At 43.3% G+C, this 20,603-nt stretch overlaps 1 protein-coding gene across 4 annotated transcripts in view; it reads left to right on the top strand.

Moving 5' to 3' along the window:
• Nucleotides 1–1,951: 1,951 nt before the first annotated feature.
• Nucleotides 1,952–20,603, top strand: part of GRIK5 (glutamate ionotropic receptor kainate type subunit 5) — a 291,864-nt gene continuing 273,212 nt past the window's right edge. For 3 of the 4 annotated variants that reach the window (XR_013214619.1, XR_013214618.1, XM_077259909.1), the window contains exon 1: nucleotides 2,131–3,301. The gene's annotated coding sequence lies outside the window, so the exon portion shown is untranslated. Of the gene's footprint in view, nucleotides 3,302–20,603 lie in introns of all 4 variants that reach the window. The other variant, XM_077259912.1, reaches the window with a different exon arrangement.

The raw sequence follows: 20,603 nt of genomic DNA, 5'->3' as shown, positions 1-20,603 counted from the left end.
GGAAGGAACTCCAGCAGTGGTGGAGGAAGGAACTCCAGCAGTGGTGGAGGAAGGAACTCCAGCAGTGGTCGAGGAAGGAACTCCAGCAGTGGTCGAGGAAGGAACCCCAGCAGTGGTCGAGCTCCCCAAGCCTTAGGGCGGCTCCTGTGGCACCAGTGAGATTGCCTTTTGCCTGGCGGTCAACCCGATTTCTCCTTGGGCATTAAAGAGTTAATAGCGGGAATAAAAGATGAAGGCCGATAGGACAGTGATTAGTGAGGACGGGGAAGCTTAGGTCAAAATGACCTCATGCTTCATCCTAATCCTCCTGGTTCATGTACTTGCAAGAATTTGGATAATTGCGGTAGAAGTAACAGAGGTGGGCAAATGTCAGATTTAAACAATTTTTCATCCTGATCCGCCTGGTTCACATACATAATGCCAATACTACTATGAATTCTGATACTTACAGGGCAGTAGGGGACAGCGAGCAGGACGGATGTCATATTTACATTTTTTCATCCTGATCTTCCTGGTGCATGTACTTACAAAGTTGGGGCAGTAGGGGACAGAGAGCAGGACATATGTCAGATTTAATAATTTTTCATCCTGATCTTCCTGGTTCATGCACTTGTAAAATCAGGGCAGTAAGGGGCAGAAAGCAAGTTGAATATCAGATTTACATAATTTTTCATCCTGATCCACCTGGTTCACATACATAATGCCAATACTACTATGAAGTCTGACACTTGCAAAGTCAGGGCAGTAGGGGACAGCGAGCAGGACGGATGTCATATTTACATTGTTTTCATCCTGTTCCTCCTGGTGCATGTTCTTACAAAGTTGGGGCAGTAGGAGACTGAGAGCAGGACATATGTCAGATTTAATCATTTTTCATCCTGATCTTCCTGGTTCAAACACATGCAAAGTCAAGGCAGTAGGGGACAGAGAGCAGGACGGATGTCAGATGTCTATTATTTTTCATCCTGATCTTCCTGGTACATGTACTTACAAAGTTGGGGCAGTAGGGGACAGAGAGCAGGACATATGTCAGATTTAATCATTTTTCATCCTGATCTGGCTGGTTCATGAACTTGCAAAGTCGGGGTAGTAGGAGACAGAGAGCAGGACTGATGTCAGATTTAATTTTTTTTCATCCTGATCTCCTGGTTCATGTACTTGCAAAGTCAGGGCAGTAGGGGACAGAGAGCAGGACGGATGTCACATTTACATAATTTTTCATCCTGATCCTCCTGGTTCATATACTTGTGAAAAGCCCTGAGAATATGACTTTTATCTACGGCCAAGATCACGTGTCGGTTTTGAACCAAATTTTTGCTTCGGATTCCAAATCTAAAAAGGCAAACGCCATTTCCGTGCGATGCGAACCTGCGCGGATTCTCACCACGTTAATTAAAGTATCGCTGATCCTTATTTCCAATAATTTTGGATGGAAAAAACATAAAAATTCTCCCCGTTAAATAAGGCTGCAGAAATTGAACGGATCCCATGTGCACACCTACAGAGGCTGCAGATGAGGCAGGGTACATGCAGCCCCCCGGCTGATCAGACCAATCTATTTTTTTCCTCCGAAGCCGCATACATATTTTTTTTTCCTATTTTTAATGCCAGTCAGTAAATTTACTGACATTCGTTCTCCGTACGCAATGGAAGCCTCTATGAATAAATCAGTGCATGGAATTATCTGACCGATTGCAGCAGCAGAACAATGGGGGTCTATGTGCGTGAAATAGAGGGTCTATAGTAAAAGGAGATCCGCACGTATAATGGACGCGGGGGTCTGCAGGAGGGGCGGGTGGGTGTTAGAATAATTTGATGACATTGTGTGCAGACGTGAATGTGACACAATGCGATGTGATGAGTATCCTTCATGACTCTGCTGCATCGCTTCCCCTCCAGCAACCCTTGAATGAATGAGGATGGAGGAGGGGGTGGGAGGGATGAGGACGGCGTCTTCTGGTGTGGACACAACCTCAGCACCCGTGCGAGAGGGCGCAGGGATAAAGCAAGGGAACTAAGTGACTCTAGCAAGCGGAAAAAAGAAAAGGGATGAAAAAGAGCGAGGAAGGAAGGATGGATGGATGGATGGATGGATGGAGGCGTGGTGAACTGATGTAGGGAGAAGTGCGAGACTCCTGCAAAGGGAGGGAGATAGGAAAGGAAGCGACTAGGAAATGGGTACAGAGACGGCAAATCTGGACTTGTCCCTTCGCTCGCTGCACCCTACTGCGCACCATGTCTAAATACACAACCTCCGCTCTGCTGCATCCTCTGCACGATGGCACCGCCGCTCTGCCTTCGTAGCTTCCTCCGCCTGCACGCCGCCGCTCTTCAGCCCTGCTGTCCATTTCTCCGCACCGACAGCCACTTTACATGCAAATTCCGCTCTGTTCTGCACACACAGCTGTACTAGGGATTTTGGAGGAGGCCTACAGTCTGCATCTCAACCTCCCGGCGTTGCCCGTCTTCTGCCCGCCGGATGGACAAGATCTTCTCTGTGAGCCAAAGACCTCCAACCCACTGACTTTGGCCCCCACACCCCCATTTCTCAGGATTTTCACGTTTCTATGCTACATCCAGTCTTCCTGCGGTGAGAACCTTGATCTACCTCTCCTCCTCCTCTGCATCCCTAGGAAGTCTACACATCTGTATTTTGCGGCCCCCTATGGACTCCCAGCTCTATGGACATCAATTTCCCCGCTTTCGGGACCTGGTAGCAGGGTGGGTATCAGCATGGCCTGTTATAAGTGCCCCCCTTTTAGACTTCTAGCCCTGTTCCGCCAGATCTGTGCCATCGCAGGGGGATTGTCGTGATCGCCGGCTAAGTCTAGGGGGGGCTCCGAGGTTTGTTTAGTCCCTCTTTCTGGTACCGTCACGTCAGCGGAAGCCCCCTCTCCTGTGGGACTCTGTGCCTTAATGACATTACCCGTGTCTTGCATCGGATTGCTGGGGGGATAAAAGAGTGTCAACTGCCTACTCCTCACCCCTCAAAAAAGGACCCGATTGCCCCTTTTTGTAGATCAGGCTGAATATCACCCCCCACCCCTGTGCGCGCTGTCTCCGGGAGACGAAGAAGGAATTGAGGAGGGAGAACTGAATTGTGTAGACCAGGGAATGGATTCCTTGTGGTTTGTCTTGGGGGGCTCTTGGAAAGGAGTGTGATCCACCCCTTCCTCCATCCACATCGTGATTCCCCCTCCAGCTTCCCTGCATCCCACCGGTGTGATCTACTGAGGAACCAAGGACCAGAGAGGAGAGGGCTCCCCATCCTGCACTGCTCTGGCTGCATCCTCATCTCTCTGTGAGTACATCCTACTATTCCTTCTTTGGGGGGGGAGAGGATCGGAAAATAGGGAAAGGAGGGGTGAACATTCACAATTGGGTGGGCAAAAAAAAAGGTGATATGAAAATTGATTAAGGGGCCCTTTAAAAATGGCGGTGCAGTTTAGCATCACAGTTTTGGGTCTGTAGACAAAGGGTAGAAGAAGGAGGGGGTACAACTGCAAATATTATATTCATTAGGATAATCCCCCCATTATTTATTCAACACCATTGCCGGCTTTGACCATGAATGAGGATGGTAGAGGTTCTAAATGGGGGTGCAGTTTACCAAGATGCTCCCCAACAAGCTTTAGTTGGGCCTGGCTTGTGGAGAGAACACAGAAGCTTCTTAGGGGTTTCTCTGCCACTTGATGAGCAGTCATGGTTCCAGGTTGGTGGCAGCCTAAGGGTGCCAACGCCACTTGATAAACCATCATGGTGCCAGGTTGGTGGCAACCTAAGCGTGTCAACGCTACTTTAGGAATCATCATGGTGCCAGGTTAGTGGCAATCTAAGGGTGTCAGCACCACTTGATGAACCATCATGGCGCCAGGTTTGTGGCAATCTTAGGGTGTCAACACCACTTGATGAACCATCATGGTGCCAGGTTGGTGGCATCCATGCCACTTGATGAACCATCATGGTGCCAGGTTGGTGGCATCTTAAGGGTGTCAATGCCACTTAATGAACCATCATGGTTCCAGGTTGGTGGTGTCCTAAGGGTGTCAATGCCACTTGATGAACCATCATGATGCCAGGTTGGTGGCAACCTAAGGGTTTCAACACCACTTGATGACCCATCATGGTGACAGGTTGGTGGCATCCTAAGGGTGTCAATGCTACATTAGGAACCATCATGGTGCCAGGTTGGTGGCATACTAAGGGTATCAACGCCACTTGATGACCCATCATGGTGACAGGTTGGTGGCATCCTAAGGGTGTCAACACCCCTTGATCAACTATCATGGTGCCAAGTTGGTGGAATTTAAGGGTTAGGCTGCACTTGATGAGCCGTCATGGCATCAGGTGCTGTCACTGCTACTTGATGACCCTTTACGATCACAGGTTATTGGAATTTTATGGGTTACACTTAATGAGCCATCATGGTGCCATGTTTGTGGGGGCATTTTAAGGCTCACTTATTCACTTGATGAACAGTCATGATGCCAGGCTGGTGGCATTTTAAGGGTTACACAGCCACTTGATGAGCTGTCATGGTGCAAAGTTTGTAGCATCTTATTGGCTTATGTTGCCACTTGGTGAGGTGTCAGGGTACCAAGATGGTGGCATTTTAAGGCTCACATTGTCTCTTGATTAGCCATCATGGTGCAAAGTTTTGTGACATTTTAAGGGTTACAACGCCACTTGATGACCCATCATGGTGCAAAGTTTGGTGAAATTTTCAGGGCTACATTGACACTTGATGTGCCATCAGTGGAGCAAGTTGGTGGCATTTTAAGGAGTTACACTTCGACGTGAGACTTCGTGGTACCAAGGTGGTGGGAACCTAATAAAGCTGACATATACTCTACAGATAAAAGTGTTACAATGCCACTTGATGAGCCGTCATGGTGCCAAATTGGTGGCATATTTTGGGTTATACTGCCACTTAACGAGGGTCTTGGTATATATTTGTTTTCATCCGTACATGTGCAAATTTGAGTGTGAATATCCTCGCTCCATGTATATATGACTTGTACTATTGTATCCCTTGTTGCGGTTGCTACATTGTTGCATATTTCTTCCAAATGTATAACAATGTGAACCTACACACCATATTTTTATGCCGACGTCTGGCTTTGCGCACATTTACACGACTGATAACGCCGTTCTTTGCACTTTTGTCTGGCGCTCTGGATGTATAGAAAGAAAACTATACACGGAACGTGCGGTCTCATGACTCTGATACAATCTCCTATGAAGGGAAGCGTTTCCGGAGCCGCACACCGGAGACAACATGAACGCGCGCTGCCGCCGACCAGATGGGATTCTGGATGGAGACGGATTTTTGATGCTTCATGTCAGATATATTGATGAAAGATAAGATTTGTTCCTGGTTTGATTAAATCCCGGCACTGACATCTGTATCCACTCGATCTTCTCCTGACCTCGGTTGAGGTCTCTGGATGAGCAAAATGTCTGCTCACCGATATCATGTCATGCTCCAGTGTGCGCTGCACCGGCAACCGAGCATCATAGGGGTTTATAGGAAGATTTATTACTACAGGAGTTTAGTTTGTTCCCAAGCAAATTGTTACCCACAAAATATACAAGAGGTCTGTATTACAAGAGTATTGCAAGTATTATATTACCCCTACCATTACTACACTCACTGGGCAGATGAAGTATAAAAAATACATCAAAGGAAAGAAAAACTACAGCCAATATAGAAAAGTAATATACCTCAGAGCTGCACTCACTATTCTGCTGGTGCAGTCACTGTGTACAAGTAATGCAATGTATGTACACAGCGACTGCAACAGCAGAGTAGTGAGTGCAGCTCTCGAGTATAATACAGGATGTAACTCAGGATCAGTAATGTATGTACACAGTGACTGCACCAGCAGACTAGTGAGTGTAGCTCCGGAGTATAATACTGGATGTAACTCAGGATCAATAATGTATGTACACAGTGACTGCACCAGCAGAATAGTGAGTGCAGCTCTGGGGTATAATACAGGATGTAACTCAGGATCAGTAATGTAATGTATGTACACAGTGACTGCACCAGCAAAATAGTGAGCGCAGCTCTGGGGAATAATACAGGATGTAACTCAGGATCAGTAATGTACTGTATATACACAGTGACTGCACCAGCAGAATAGTGAGTGCAGCTCTGGAGTATAATACAGGATGTAATTCAGGATCAGTAATGTAATGTATGTACACAGTGACTGCACCAGCAGAATAGTGAGTGCAGCTCTGGGGTATAATACAGGATGTAGCTTAGGATCAGTAATGTAATGTATGTACACAGTGACTGCACCAGCAGACTAGTGAGTGCAGCTCTGGACTATAATACAGGATGTAACTCAGGGTCAGTAATGTATGCATACAGTGAGTGCACCAGCAGAATAGTGAGTGCAGCTCTGGGGTATAATACAGGAGGTAACTCAGGATCAGTAATGTAATGTATGTACACAGTGACTGCACCAGCACAATAGTGAGTGCAGCTCTGGGGTATAATACAGGATGTTACTCAGGATCAGTAATGTAATGTATGTACACAGTGACTGCACCAGCACAATAGTGAGTGCAGCTCTGGAGTATAATACAGGATGTAACTCAGGATCAGTAATGTACGTACACAGTGAGTGCACCAGCAGAATAGTGAGTGCAGCTCTGGGGTATAATACAGGATGTAACTCAGGATCAGTAATGTAATGTATGTACACAGTGACTGCACCAGCAGAATAGTGAGTGCAGCTCTGGGGTATAATACAGGATGTAACTCAGGATCAGTAATGTAATGTATGCACGCAGTGACTGCACCAGCAGAATAGTGAGTGCAGCTCTGGGGTATAATACAGGATGTAACTCAGGATCAGTAATGTAATGTATGCACGCAGTGACTGCACCAGCAGAATAGTGAGTGCGGCTCTGGGGTATAATACAGGATGTAACTCAGGCTCTGTAATGTAATGTATGTACACAGTGACTGCACCAGTAGAATAGTGAGTGCAGCTCTCGGGTATAATACAGGATGTATCTCAGGATCAGTAATGTATGTACACAGTGACTGCACCAGCACAATAGTGAGTGCAGCTCTGGAGTATAATACAGGATGTAACTCAGGATCAGTAATGTACGTACACAGTGAGTGCACCAGCAGAATAGTGAGTGCAGCTCTGGGGTATAATACAGGATGTAACTCAGGATCAGTAATGTAATGTATGTACACAGTGACTGCACCAGCAGAATAGTGAGTGCAGCTCTGGGGTATAATACAGGATGTAACTCAGGATCAGTAATGTAATGTATGCACGCAGTGACTGCACCAGCAGAATAGTGAGTGCAGCTCTGGGGTATAATACAGGATGTAACTCAGGATCAGTAATGTAATGTATGCACGCAGTGACTGCACCAGCAGAATAGTGAGTGCGGCTCTGGGGTATAATACAGGATGTAACTCAGGCTCTGTAATGTAATGTATGTACACAGTGACTGCACCAGTAGAATAGTGAGTGCAGCTCTGCGGTATAATACAGGAGGTAACTCAGGAACAGTAATGTAATGTATGTACACAGTGACTGCACCAGCAGAATAGTGAGTGCAGCTCTGGAGTATAATACAGGATGTAACTCAGGATCAGTAATGTAATGTATGTACACAGTGACTGCACCAGCAGAATAGTGAGTGCAGCTCTGGGGTATAATACAGGATGTAACTCAGGATCAGTAATGTAATGTATGCACGCAGTGACTGCACCAGCAGAATAGTGAGTGCGGCTCTGGGGTATAATACAGGATGTAACTCAGGCTCTGTAATGTAATGTATGTACACAGTGACTGCACCAGTAGAATAGTGAGTGCAGCTCTGCGGTATAATACAGGAGGTAACTCAGGAACAGTAATGTAATGTATGTACACAGTGACTGCACCAGCAGAATAGTGAGTGCAGCTCTGGAGTATAATACAGGATGTAACTCAGGATCAGTAATGTAATGTATGTACACAGTGACTGCACCAGCAGAATAGTGAGTGCAGCTCTGGGGTATAATACAGGATGTAACTCAGGATCAGTAATGTAATGTATGTACACAGTGACTGCACCAGCAGAATAGTGAGTGCAGCTCTGGAGTATAATACAGGATGTAACTCAGGATCAGTAATGTAATGTATGTACACAGTGACTGCACCAGCAGAATAGTGAGTGCGGCTCTAGGGTATAACACAGGATGTAACTCAGGATAAGTTGGTAAATGCAGCTTTATAAGTCACGGAGGGTCTACAGAGAACTGAGTGTCATCCTACAAAAGTAATAGATTTATCCAATGTAGAATATATGGAGGAAAATAAGTAGCACTAAAGTATTAGGCGATTCACAGAAGATTTCTTTGTCAGGGCAGTTCAAGCGTTGTGGATTTGTAGAGAACAGCGCGGTATTTTGTATGATAAGTGATGCTGAGCACTTTATTACATAAGTCGTATCTACAGGGAGAAAAGATTGGACTTTACAATTTCTCAGAATAGAACAGGCGGGTGTGTGGCGTGTGGCTGCCGCCTGCCTTGCTCTGCACATCTCTGCTTGCTTTAATATATTTTATTATAGAAAAAATAATGTAAAACAACTTTACCCCTGACGACAGATCACCAGTATGCCATTGTCAGCGAAAAGACTGCAATCACCCAAGATTAGTTGCAGAAATGTGCCGTAGATCTGAATATTTGGTAATTGCCCATCTTACTTCTAAGTCATGTAATTCTCATGGCTGAGCAATCTGACATTTTTTTCCCTAGCAGAAACTGATAGTTCGAGTCACTCAATGAATTATGCTCAGAGTCAGCCATATTTGATTAGTAAGGCTATGCAAAGCAAAGGTGTCCACCATCCTTACCACTCGGGGCAGTTTCCGCTTTTGCAATTATTTTTATTGCTTCTGTTCGTCCACAATTATAAAAAGTGAAGCAAAGTTGCCAACAGACTCGATTAGAAAGCTTCTGCCGTTTTATGTATACAGCTCCTTTGCATAGCTATGTGTCCCCATGGTTACAGACTACAAACAAGCTTTGTGTAGTCTGATTATTTCCTCTACAGTGGCCACTGTAGGTGAGCAGGGGTATTGCATGGCGCCCATTTAGATTATTAAGCAGCCAACAATTTAGATTATTAGGCAGAGTCTCTCTGAAAGTTATTTGTGTAAGTAGTAGAGTAAACCTCTATTTAGAATATTAATTAACATGACGTTCCCCGACTTTATGGTAAATCCCCACAGGCAGGTGTGTCGCAATTGACTGATCATCCACTCACCATAGTTTGAGCCCAACAACATTGCACTGTGACATTGCAGTTAATGATTGACATTGGGGTGTCAGTGGGGTGAGCACGTCCCAATGAGAACATAGCAAAAAAAGTCACACAGGATTTCGCTCACACAGACTACAAAGCAAGTTATCTGAAACTTGCTTGCATATTAGAAGCGGATTGCACCAATTCAATGTGGCCAATCTGTATGTAAACCCGCTGATAGTTCAAACGTCAAATCCCCATCAGAAATTTCAGGGTCCACCTTGCATTTCCACCACAGATTTAATTGTAAATACATAAAAGCATTGTCTAGGAGTTTAGTCACATGACCATATAGTATAGATTTTTGGGCATAATTTTAGTCCTGACTTTGGTTCTCAAGACTTGAGCTAACAGCATCATTGCCATATAGGCTGCTGATGGTTTCAGGACCCAAACTCACTGTTGGCCTGGGATTCGCGGCTATAATATGGAAGATAAAGTAATAAATTCCTGTAGCACATGCCATGCCTTCATGTTGCCGAATCATCTCAAAGCAGATTTAGGTCCAAACCGGGACTTAATTAAAAATTTTCAGGAATGTTGACTGACAACTGTTAAAATTTCCAATCTATTCGTTTAAAACATAATCTGGGAGCCATCTAAAAATAACCCAGAGGCCTTTAAAGAGGATCTGTCACTATGTCAAATGTGACCAGTTTTTACACCTATTTTATTCCCACAGCTCCCCTGAGTATTCCACTTTTTTTTTTTTTAAATCCGCCATACGGTTCCAGAGATTTGAGCCTTTTCATTAGGTAACATTTTTATGGTCTTTAGAAAAGGCGTGGCTCACAGTGTAATTATGCGGCCTAAAGACACGCCCCAGAGGATTCTGTGAGCCACGCCCCAGAGGATCCTGTGAGCCACACCCCCTGAATAATACTAAATATAAAGGCCCATATCTCTTGAACCATAAGGCGGATTTAAAAATAAATAAATAAATAAAATACTTGGGGGAGCTGCTTGAATAAAATAAAAATGAAAGTGGACACTTTACCTGTTGACAGATCCTCTTTAAAGAAGTTTTTACTTTTGGAAAACCATTTTTCTTTGACTGAAACAGCTCCAATTGCCTTGTGTCACTACTGAGGGGAAATGTCTACATATATAAAAATGAGTGTATGTATGTGTGTGTGTGTGTATGTGTATCGGCAACTCCCACTCCACATAGCAACCAATCACTAAGCATCTTTCATTTCACCAGAGCTGTTTATAAGAAGTTGAGCTATGATTGGTTGCTATGAGCAACAGTTTTCCTTGTAGACAGTTGTGGTAACTGAGGCCTATTATTCTTCTCATTTCTGTGGTGTTATCGTCCTTCTGTAAAGCTGGAAATAACAATTTATTACCGCGCCGACACAGACCACCCTCTGCCACAGACTGCAGGAGGAGCCCAGTATCACACAGGATAGGATTAGATACAGCTCAGCAGTCAGAATCACACAGGGCAGGATTAGATACACAGCTCAGCAGTCAGAATCACACAGGGCAGGATTAGATACACAGCTCAGCAGTCAGTATCACACAGGGCAGGATTAGATACACGGCTCAGCAGACAGTATCACACAGGATAGGATTAGATACATGGCTCAGCAGACAGTATCACACAGGATAGGATTAGATACACGGCTCAGCAGACAGTATCACACAGGATAGGATTAGATACATGGCTCAGCAGACAGTATCACACAGGATAGGATTAGATACACAGCTCAGCAGACAGTATCACACAGGAGAGGATTAGATACACGGCTCAGCAGACAGTATCACACAGGATAGGATTAGATACACGGCTCAGCAGACAGTATCACACAGGAGAGGATTAGATACACAGCTCAGCAGACAGTATCACACAGGGCAGGATTAGATACACGGCTCAGCAGTCAATATCACACAGGATAGGATTAGATACACGGCTCAGCAGACAGTATCACACAGTATAGGATTAGATACACGGCTCAGCAGACAGTATCACACAGGATAGGATTAGATACACGACTTGTTAATGATGCATTTTTGAAGGCCAAAACTCTATCTCAAATGGACTGTATCAATAGGATTAAGGAGAAAGCAACTTTGCCCCCACATATTGCATTTGGCAGATGGAGCTTGGTGACCACCTTCAACCAGTCTCATGGTATGATTAAAAGGCTCCTGTCAAAATATTGGCCCATCCTTAAAGGAGACCCAATTCTATCCAGACATATCCCATCAAACCCCAGAACTATATTTCGGAGGAATCGTACCCCACGCAACCTCATTGCACCGAGCAACACCACTCTGAGACCAGGTCCTTCCACCTCCTTAGGACCTTTGAACCCTGGCTGTTTTCCATGTAAAGCCCCAAGATGTCTTTGCTGTACCTCCATCGTTAATGGGGTAACTCATTTTAAATCCAATGTTACAGGCACTTCGTACAAGATTAATTTTCATTTAAATTGCCAATCCACGTATGTGGTTTACCTGTTGGAATGTGGGTGCGGCCTGCAATATGTAGGCCGAACCATACAAACCATGCACGCCAGACTTAATAAGCATCGCCAAAACATTCGCAATGGCTTTCTCCTGCACAGCCTTTCAAAACATTTTTAACAGCGCACCATAAGGATCTTAAAACGCTAAAATTAATTATTATTGCTCATATACCTGACTCTGTGGCGGATCGTTTTAATAGTCTTGTGAATCGTGACAGTTTTTGTATTTTTAAGCTCGGTACATTAACCCCTGAGGGGCTTAACTTAATGTTTGAGAAAGTAGCTAGATAAGAGTCGTAATTATTGAGCACGTAATGTTTTGTCTATATAGGTGTAGATTCATAATGACTTTTATATTATTTTATCTGTGATATGGTTTTAATTATATATAAATAAAAAATCTCTTGTTTTATGATTTTAATATTATATTTGAATCTGTGTGATTACATTTATCAGTGGTTGCTCTTTTTTTTTTTTTTTCTATGTGAATGTTCCTTTAAATTTGTAAATCTGTGAACAGCGTTGTGATTGGCCGTCGATTGTTTAAATACTGCCTTCCTGCTCCCATTAATAAACTCCCACCTGAAGAAGACGGTGTTTACCGTCGAAACGCGTTGTGGTAAACTACATATGTTGTCTGAGTTTCCTTCAGCGCTCCTGGGACTGATTTCTGTTTGACACAGGATTAGATACACGGCTCATCAGACAGTATCACACAAGATAGGATTAGATACACGGCACAGCAGACAGTATCACACAGGATATGATTAGATACACGACTCAGCAGACAGTATCACACAGGATAGGATTAGATACATGGCTCAGCAGACAGTATCACACAGGATAGGATTAGATACGCAGCTCAGCAGACAGTATCACACAGTATAGGATTAGATACACGGCTCAGCAGACAGTATCACACAGGATATGATTAGATACACTGCCCAGCAGACAATAACACACAGGAGAGGATTAGATACAGGGCTCAGCAGTATCACACAGGATAGGATTAGATACACGGCTCAGCAGACAGTATCACACAGGATAGGATTAGATACACAGCTCAGCAGACAGTATCACACAGGAGAGGATTAGATACACAGCTCAGCAGACAGTATCACACGAGAGGATTAGATACACAGCTCAGCAGACAGTATCACATAGGATAGGATTAGATACATGGCTCAGCAGACAGTATCACACAGGATAGGATTAGATACACAGCTCAGCAGACAGTATCACACAGGATAGGATTAGATACACAGCTCAGCAGACAGTATCACACAGGATATGATTAGATACACGACTCAGCAGACAGTATCACACAGGATAGGATTAGATACACTGCTCAGCAGACAATAACACACAGGAGAGGATTAGATACATGGCTCAGCAGACCATGTCAAACAGGATATGATTAGGTACACAGTTCAGCAGACAGTATCACACAGGATAGGATTAGATACACGGCTCAGCAGTCAGTATCACACAGGATAGGATTAGATACACGGCTCAGCAGACAGTATCACAAAGGATAGGATTAGATACACGGCTCAGCAGACAGTATCACACAGGATATGATTAGATACACGACTCAGCAGACAGTATCACACAGGATAGGATTAGATACACAGCCCAGTATCACACAGGATTGGATTAGATTAGATACACAGCTCAGCAGACTGTATCAAACAGGATAGGATTAGATACACAGCCCAGTATCACACAGGAGAGGATTAGATACACAGTTCAGCAAATAGTATCACACAGGATAGGATTAGATACACGGCTCAGCAGTCAGTATCACACAAGATAGTATTAGATACACGGCTCAGCAGACAGTATCACACAGGATAGGATTAGATACACTGCTCAGCAGACAATGTCACACAGGATAGGATTAGATACACGGCTCAGCAGACTGTATCACACAGGATAGGATTAGATACACGGCTTAGCAGACAGTATTACATAGGATAGGATTAGATACATGGCTCAGCAGACTGTATCACACAGGATAGGATTAGATACACAACTCAGCAGACTGTATCACAAAGGATAGGATTAGATACACGACTCAGCAGACTGTATCACAAAGGATAGGATTAGATACACGGCTCAGCAGACAATAACACACAGGAGAGGATTAGATACACGGCTCAGCAGACAGTATCACAGGATAGGATTGGATACACGGCTCAGCAGACAGTATCACACAGGATAGGATTAGGTACACAGCTCTGCAGACAGTATCACACAGGATATGATTAGATACACGGCTCAGCAGACAGTATCACACATGATAGGATTAGATACACAGCTCAGCAGACAGTATCACACAGGATAGCATTAGATACACGACTCAGCAGACAGTAAAACACAGGATAGGATTAGATACACAGCTCAACAGACAGTATCACACAGGATATGATTAGGTACACAGTTCAGCAGACAGTATCACACAGGATAGGATTAGATATACAGCTCAGCACACAGTATCACACAGGATAGGATTAGATACACGGCTCAGCAGTCAGTATCACACAGGATAGGATTAGATACACGGCTCAGCAGTCAGTATCACACAGGATAAGATTAGATACACAGCTCAGCAGACAGTATCACACAGGATAGGATTAGATACATGGCTCAGCAGTCAGTATCACACAGGATAGGATTAGATACACGGCTCAGCAGCCAGTATCACACAGGATAGGATTAGGTACACAGCTCAGCAGCCAGTATCACACAGGACATAATTAGGCTAAGTTCACATTAGCGTTTCTGTGTGCAGCGTATCATCTTGTGCACGACGCAAACAAAAACACTGCGTGTGCATGCGTTTAAATGCGTTTTGCCATGCGTTTGCGTTTTTTATGCGCATGGTGGAGGCGGTGACATCTTTTCTGGACATGCGCAGTCTAAAGTACGCATGCGTATTGAGCGCATTCGTACGTATGTCACTGCGTACGAATGCGTTCCCACAGACACTAATGCGTTTTTTTGACGCAATCATCTGCATGCGGGCGATCGTGCAATATTTCACGCCTCAAAAAATGCAACATGTCGCGTTTGCCGGACCCCGCCGCACACCTCAAAACATCGCATGCGTACGCATCCGTAAGCGAATGCATGCAAAAACATGTCCCTGCGTACACCATGTTAAAGATATGTACGTGTGAAGCATGTGGATCGATGAGGATCGTACGCTGCACACACAGACGCAAATGTGAACCCGGCCTTAGATACACAGCTCAGCAGACGGTATCACAGAGGATAGGATTAGATACACAGTTCAGCAACAGGATGTGCCAAAGGAGAGGACCTTTTAATTCCCAGAATTCCACTCATTCAATCTGATTTGCCTTTTGATTTTAAACACCTCCAGTTTCCACTTCCACTGGCATTTGCAATGTCCATTAACAAGGCTCAGGGAAAGTCCTTGAAAGTAGTAGGGATCAATTTGCAATCTCCATGCTTTTCTCATGGTCAACTTTACGTGGCCTGTTCAAGAGTTGGAACTGCCAAAAATCTGTTCATCTTTGCACCGGAAGGAAAACCTAAAAATGTTGTTTATCCAAAAAGCTCTTGAATGAGTTGAAAATAAAACACTATCAATACTTGGGTAATCGTTTAGTTAATTTGTGTTGCAAATCTGTAATGTTGATTATATGATGTGAAATGTTTTTATGGGCAATATAATCATTATAATTTGTTATAACTAACCACAGTTAGTTACTATACCCGGGCAACTGCGGGCTCTTCAGCTAGTAGTTATATAAAGTTCCCAATTTAAATAACAGTGCTCTACTATGGCTCATATCGGGGGTCCGGAGCAGGGGAACATGCACCTTTTAAAAAAAATTTGGGAATTTGGTTTTAAAAAGAGATAACGCGCCCTCAAATTATTCATAAGGGGAAAAAAAGGAACGAGGAATTTGTAAGCAAATTGTGACTAGTGTATTATTCATGTTAATGAGCGGATTGGAGGGGGGTGGGGAGGCCATAGATCAATAGTTTATTAACAGAAGAGGCAGCGACACGCGTGCCACAAGTCATCCTCCGGGAATAGAAATGCTCACAGTCATCATTCCCAAATACACAGAAAAGAAACCAAACAAACAGGTTATTCTATTCCATTTTCTATGCAAATAATATACTTTCTATATTTCTAAACTATTTCTTACATTTATTATATATTTTTTGCACCTTTTTCACAGTATAGGAAAGTGCTGGCAATCATTGAGAGAGAGAATTTATGGCCGATGGGATTTTATATTGCATTGGAATGATATAAATGTAAAAATTTCACCACTGCACATTAAAAAGGGATGAAGAAAATAATAAAAAAATCTAATCCAATTCTAAACACAGCTTAAAAGTCGTCTGCTGCAATTGGACAACTCCTTTGACGACTAGCACAAAGTTTTTTTTTAACTTTAAAAGGCAAAGTGGATTCGAAAGGTGCTGAAAATATAAAAAAAGGAAGAGATAATTCTTGTGGGTGTTGAATCCTCTGATTTAGCGTAATAAATAAATAAATGTGAGCGGTTTGGGCATAATTTTTGGACATAGTTTCACACAAAACTCCTAAAATAGGCCGAACAAATTTGTTAGTGCTCTTGGGAAAATTGAAGGTAAACAACTTTATTTCAAGCATGTGGTGCTCGTTCAAACTCACCTGTGGCAAGTAACAGGTGTGGGCAATAAGAAAATCATACCTGAAACCAGATAAAAAGGGGAGAAGTTGACTCAGTCTTTGCATTATGTGTTTGTGTGTGCCAGACTAAGTATGGAGAACAGAAAGAGTAAAAAAAAGAGAACGGTCTGAGGACTTGAGAAACAAAATTGTTGAAAACTTTCTACAATCTCAAGGTTACAAGTCCATCTCCAGAGATCTTGATGTTTCTTTGTCCACGGTGCACAACATAATCAAGAAGTTTACAACCCATGGCACTGTAGCTAATCTCCCTGGACATGGACGACAAAGAAAAATTGAAGAAAGGTGGCAACACAGTATAGTCCAGATAGTGGATAAGCAGCTCCAATCAAGTTCAAAAGAAATTAAAGCTGTCCTGCAGGCTTGAGGTGCATCAGTGTCAGCGCTGTCAACACTTGAATAAAATGAAACGCTATGGCAGGAAACCCACTTGGACCCCACTGCTGACACAGAGACATAAAAAAGATAGACTGCAGTTTGCCAAAGTGTATAAGAGTAAGCCAAAATCCTACTGGGAAAGTGTCTTGTGGACAGATGAGACCAAGATAGAGCTTTTTGGTAAAGCACATCATTCTACTGTTTACTGAAAACAGAATGAGGCCTACAAAGCAAAGAACACAGCACCTACAGTCAAATATGGTGGAGGTTCAAAGATGTTGTGGGGCTGTTTTGATGCTTCTAGCACTGGGTGCTTTAACTGTGTGAAAGGGATAATGGAATCTGAAGATTACTAGTGGATGTTAGGTCATGGGTCATCCAGCAGGACAAAGACCCCAAATATACTTCAAGAAGCCCAGGAAATGGATGGAAACAAAGTGCTGAAGAGTTCTAAAGTGGCGGCAATGAGTCTGGATCTAAATTCTATTGATAACCTGTGGAGAGATCGTAAAATTCTTGTTGGGAGAAAGCGCCTTCAAATATAGGAGATCTGGAATTTTTTTAACCATTCAGGATCAACTAAAATTAGGTAACCCACCAACCATATATATTGCCAGTCCTCCATTCTGGCGTACCCCCCTGGATTTCTGGCTTCTAGCAGGGGCATCACATAACAGTTCATTTCAAGCTGAAAAAGAAAAAGAAAAAACTGCAAAAAAAAAAAACACAAAACAAAAATGAAAACTGTCAATGTAACCCCCTTTCTCCCCAGAAGTGGAAGCCAGGAGTCAGCGGGGGACGCGGTAACAGAACAAAAAAAGGTCCAGCAGAAGACAACTCCCACCTGGAACTGACTCAGCCCCGGAGGATTTAGCTATAAAATGACGGTAAGCTGAGAAATTGGAAATAAAAAAGTAAAGTATTTAAATACCCTACCCCGAGGCTCAACTCCACGGTACAACTGGAAATTGGCTTTAAACATTGGAAAATGCCAGGAAATAAATACAAGCCCCGAACGAGAAGGAGGATATACAATTGATTTACCAGGCTATAAAAGAAAGATGTAATTACAGCATAAAATATAATAATATACAAATAAAAAAAGCGGAAGGAGAGAAATGCAAAAATGATTCTCTCGTTAGAAAGGATATACATCAACCCCAGAGGGGATTATTGCAAATTTCTCCCCTCCTCCGCCCTCCATGACGAGGCTCTGGCCGATGCAGGCATTATGCTGGAAGAGGAAGGACAATGTGAAAGTTGTATAAAAATAACTTTATGAATGACTCCAGGAGAGGTTTAATTACACAAGGTCAGGAGTGGAGCCGGGTGTAAATTTCATGCCACAATATTTACTCTCCTTGTTATTCCTTAAAATAGATTCCAGGACGTTTCCTCTACGACCTCACGAGGTCACGATGCCAAAAGCAACAGGAGGAAGTCAGAAGAGGAGCCGACGTGTGAACTTACGTACAGAGATGATAGTGGCCTTCTGCTTCCAAGTGGGGCACATACTGTACATTCCCAGCTGAGAATTTTACATATAATAGGAAGAAAAAGTGCATAAAATAGTGAGCTGCACTCTGCTGGAGTCACTGTGTACATACATTACTTATCCTAATTACATCCTGTATTAAACCCCAGAGCAGCACTCACTATTCTGCTGGTGCTGTCACTGTGTACATACATTACATTACTGATCCAGAGTTACATCCTGTATTAGGGAATGTGTCCACGTTCAGGATTGCATCAGGATTTGGTCAGGATTTTTCATCAGTATTTGTAAGCCAAAACCAGGAGTGGGTGATAAATGAAAAAGTGGAGCATATGTTTCTATTATACTTTTCCTCTAATTGTTCCACTCCTGGTTTTGGCTTACAAATACTGATGAAAAATCCTGACCAAATCCTGATGCAATCCTGAACGTGGACACATACCCTTATACTCCAGAGCTGCACTCACTATTCTGCTGGTGCAGTCACTGTGTACATACATTACATTACTGATCCTGAGTCACATCCTGTATTATACTCCAGAGCTGCACTCACTATTCTGCTGGTGCAGTCACTGTGTACATACATTACTTATCCTAATTACATCCTGTATTAAACCCCAGAGCTGCACTCACTATTCTGTTGGTGCAGTCACTGTGTACAGACATTACATTACTGATCCTGAGTTACATCCTGTATTATACTCCAGAGCTGCACTCACTATTCTGCTGGTGCAGTCACTGTGTACATACAGTACATTACTTATCCTAATTACATCCTGTATTATACCCCAGAGCTGCACTCACTATTCTGCTGGTGCAGTCACTGTGTACATACATTACTGATCCTGAGTTACATCCTGTATTATACCCCAGAGCAGCACTCACTATTCTGCTGGTGCAGTCACTGTGTACATGCATTACATTACTGATCCTTAGTTACATCCTGTATTATACCCCAGAGCAGCACTCACTATTCTGTTGGTGCAGTCACTGTGTACATACATTACATTACTGATCCTAAGTTACATCCTGCATTATACTCCAGAGCTGCACTCACTATTCTGCTGGTGCAGTCACTGTGTACATACATTACATTACTGATCCTGAGTCACATCCTGTATTATACTCCAGAGCTGCACTCACTATTCTGCTGGTGCAGTCACTGTGTACATACATTACATTACAGATCCTGAGTTACATCCTGTATTATACTCCAGAGCTGCACTCACTATTCTGCTGGTGCAGTCACTGTGTACATACATTACATTACTGATCCTGAGTTACATCCTGTATCATACCCCAGGGCTGCACTCATTATTCTGCTGGTGCAGTCACTGTGTACATACATTACATTACTGATCCTGAGTTACATCCTGTATTATACTCCAGAGCTGCACTCACTTTTCTGCTGGTGCAGTCACTGTGTACATACATTACATTACTGATCCTGAGTTACATCCTGCATTATACTCCAGAGCTGCACTCACTATTCTGCTGGTGCAGTCACTGTGTACATACATTACATTACTGATCCTGAGTTACATCCTGTATTATACCCCAGAGCAGCACTCACTATTCTGCTGGTGCTGTCACTGTGTACATACATTACATTACTTATCCTAATTACATCCTGTATTATACCCCAGAGCTGCACTCACTATTCTGCTGGTGCAGTCACTGTGTACATACATTACTGATCCTGAGTTACATCCTGTATTATACCCCAGAGCAGCACTCACTATTCTGCTGGTGCTGTCACTGTGTACATACATTACATTACTGATCCTGAGTTACATCCTGTATTATACTCCAGAGCTGCACTCACTATTCTGCTGGTGCAGTCACTGTGTACATACATTACATTACTGATCCTTAGTTACATCCTGTATTATACTCCAGAGCTGTACTCACTATTCTGCTGGTGCAGTCACTGTGTACATACATTACATTACTGATCCTGAGTCACATCCTGTATTATACTCCAGAGCTGCACTCACTATTCTGTTGGTGCAGTCACTGTGTACATACAGTACTTATCCTAATTACATCCTGTATTAAACCCCAGAGCTGCACTCACTATTCTGTTGGTGCCGTCAATGTGTACATACATTACATTACTGATCCTGAGTTACATCCTGTATTATACCCCAGAGCAGCACTCACTATTCTGTTGGTGCAGTCACTGTGTACATACATTACATTACTG

The sequence above is a fragment of the Ranitomeya variabilis genome, chromosome 4 (assembly GCF_051348905.1).
Source record: "Ranitomeya variabilis isolate aRanVar5 chromosome 4, aRanVar5.hap1, whole genome shotgun sequence".
NCBI classification, from domain to species: domain Eukaryota; kingdom Metazoa; phylum Chordata; class Amphibia; order Anura; family Dendrobatidae; genus Ranitomeya; species Ranitomeya variabilis.
Note: the sequence above shows the minus strand (reverse complement) of the source record. Positions and strands in the feature narration are given on the sequence as shown.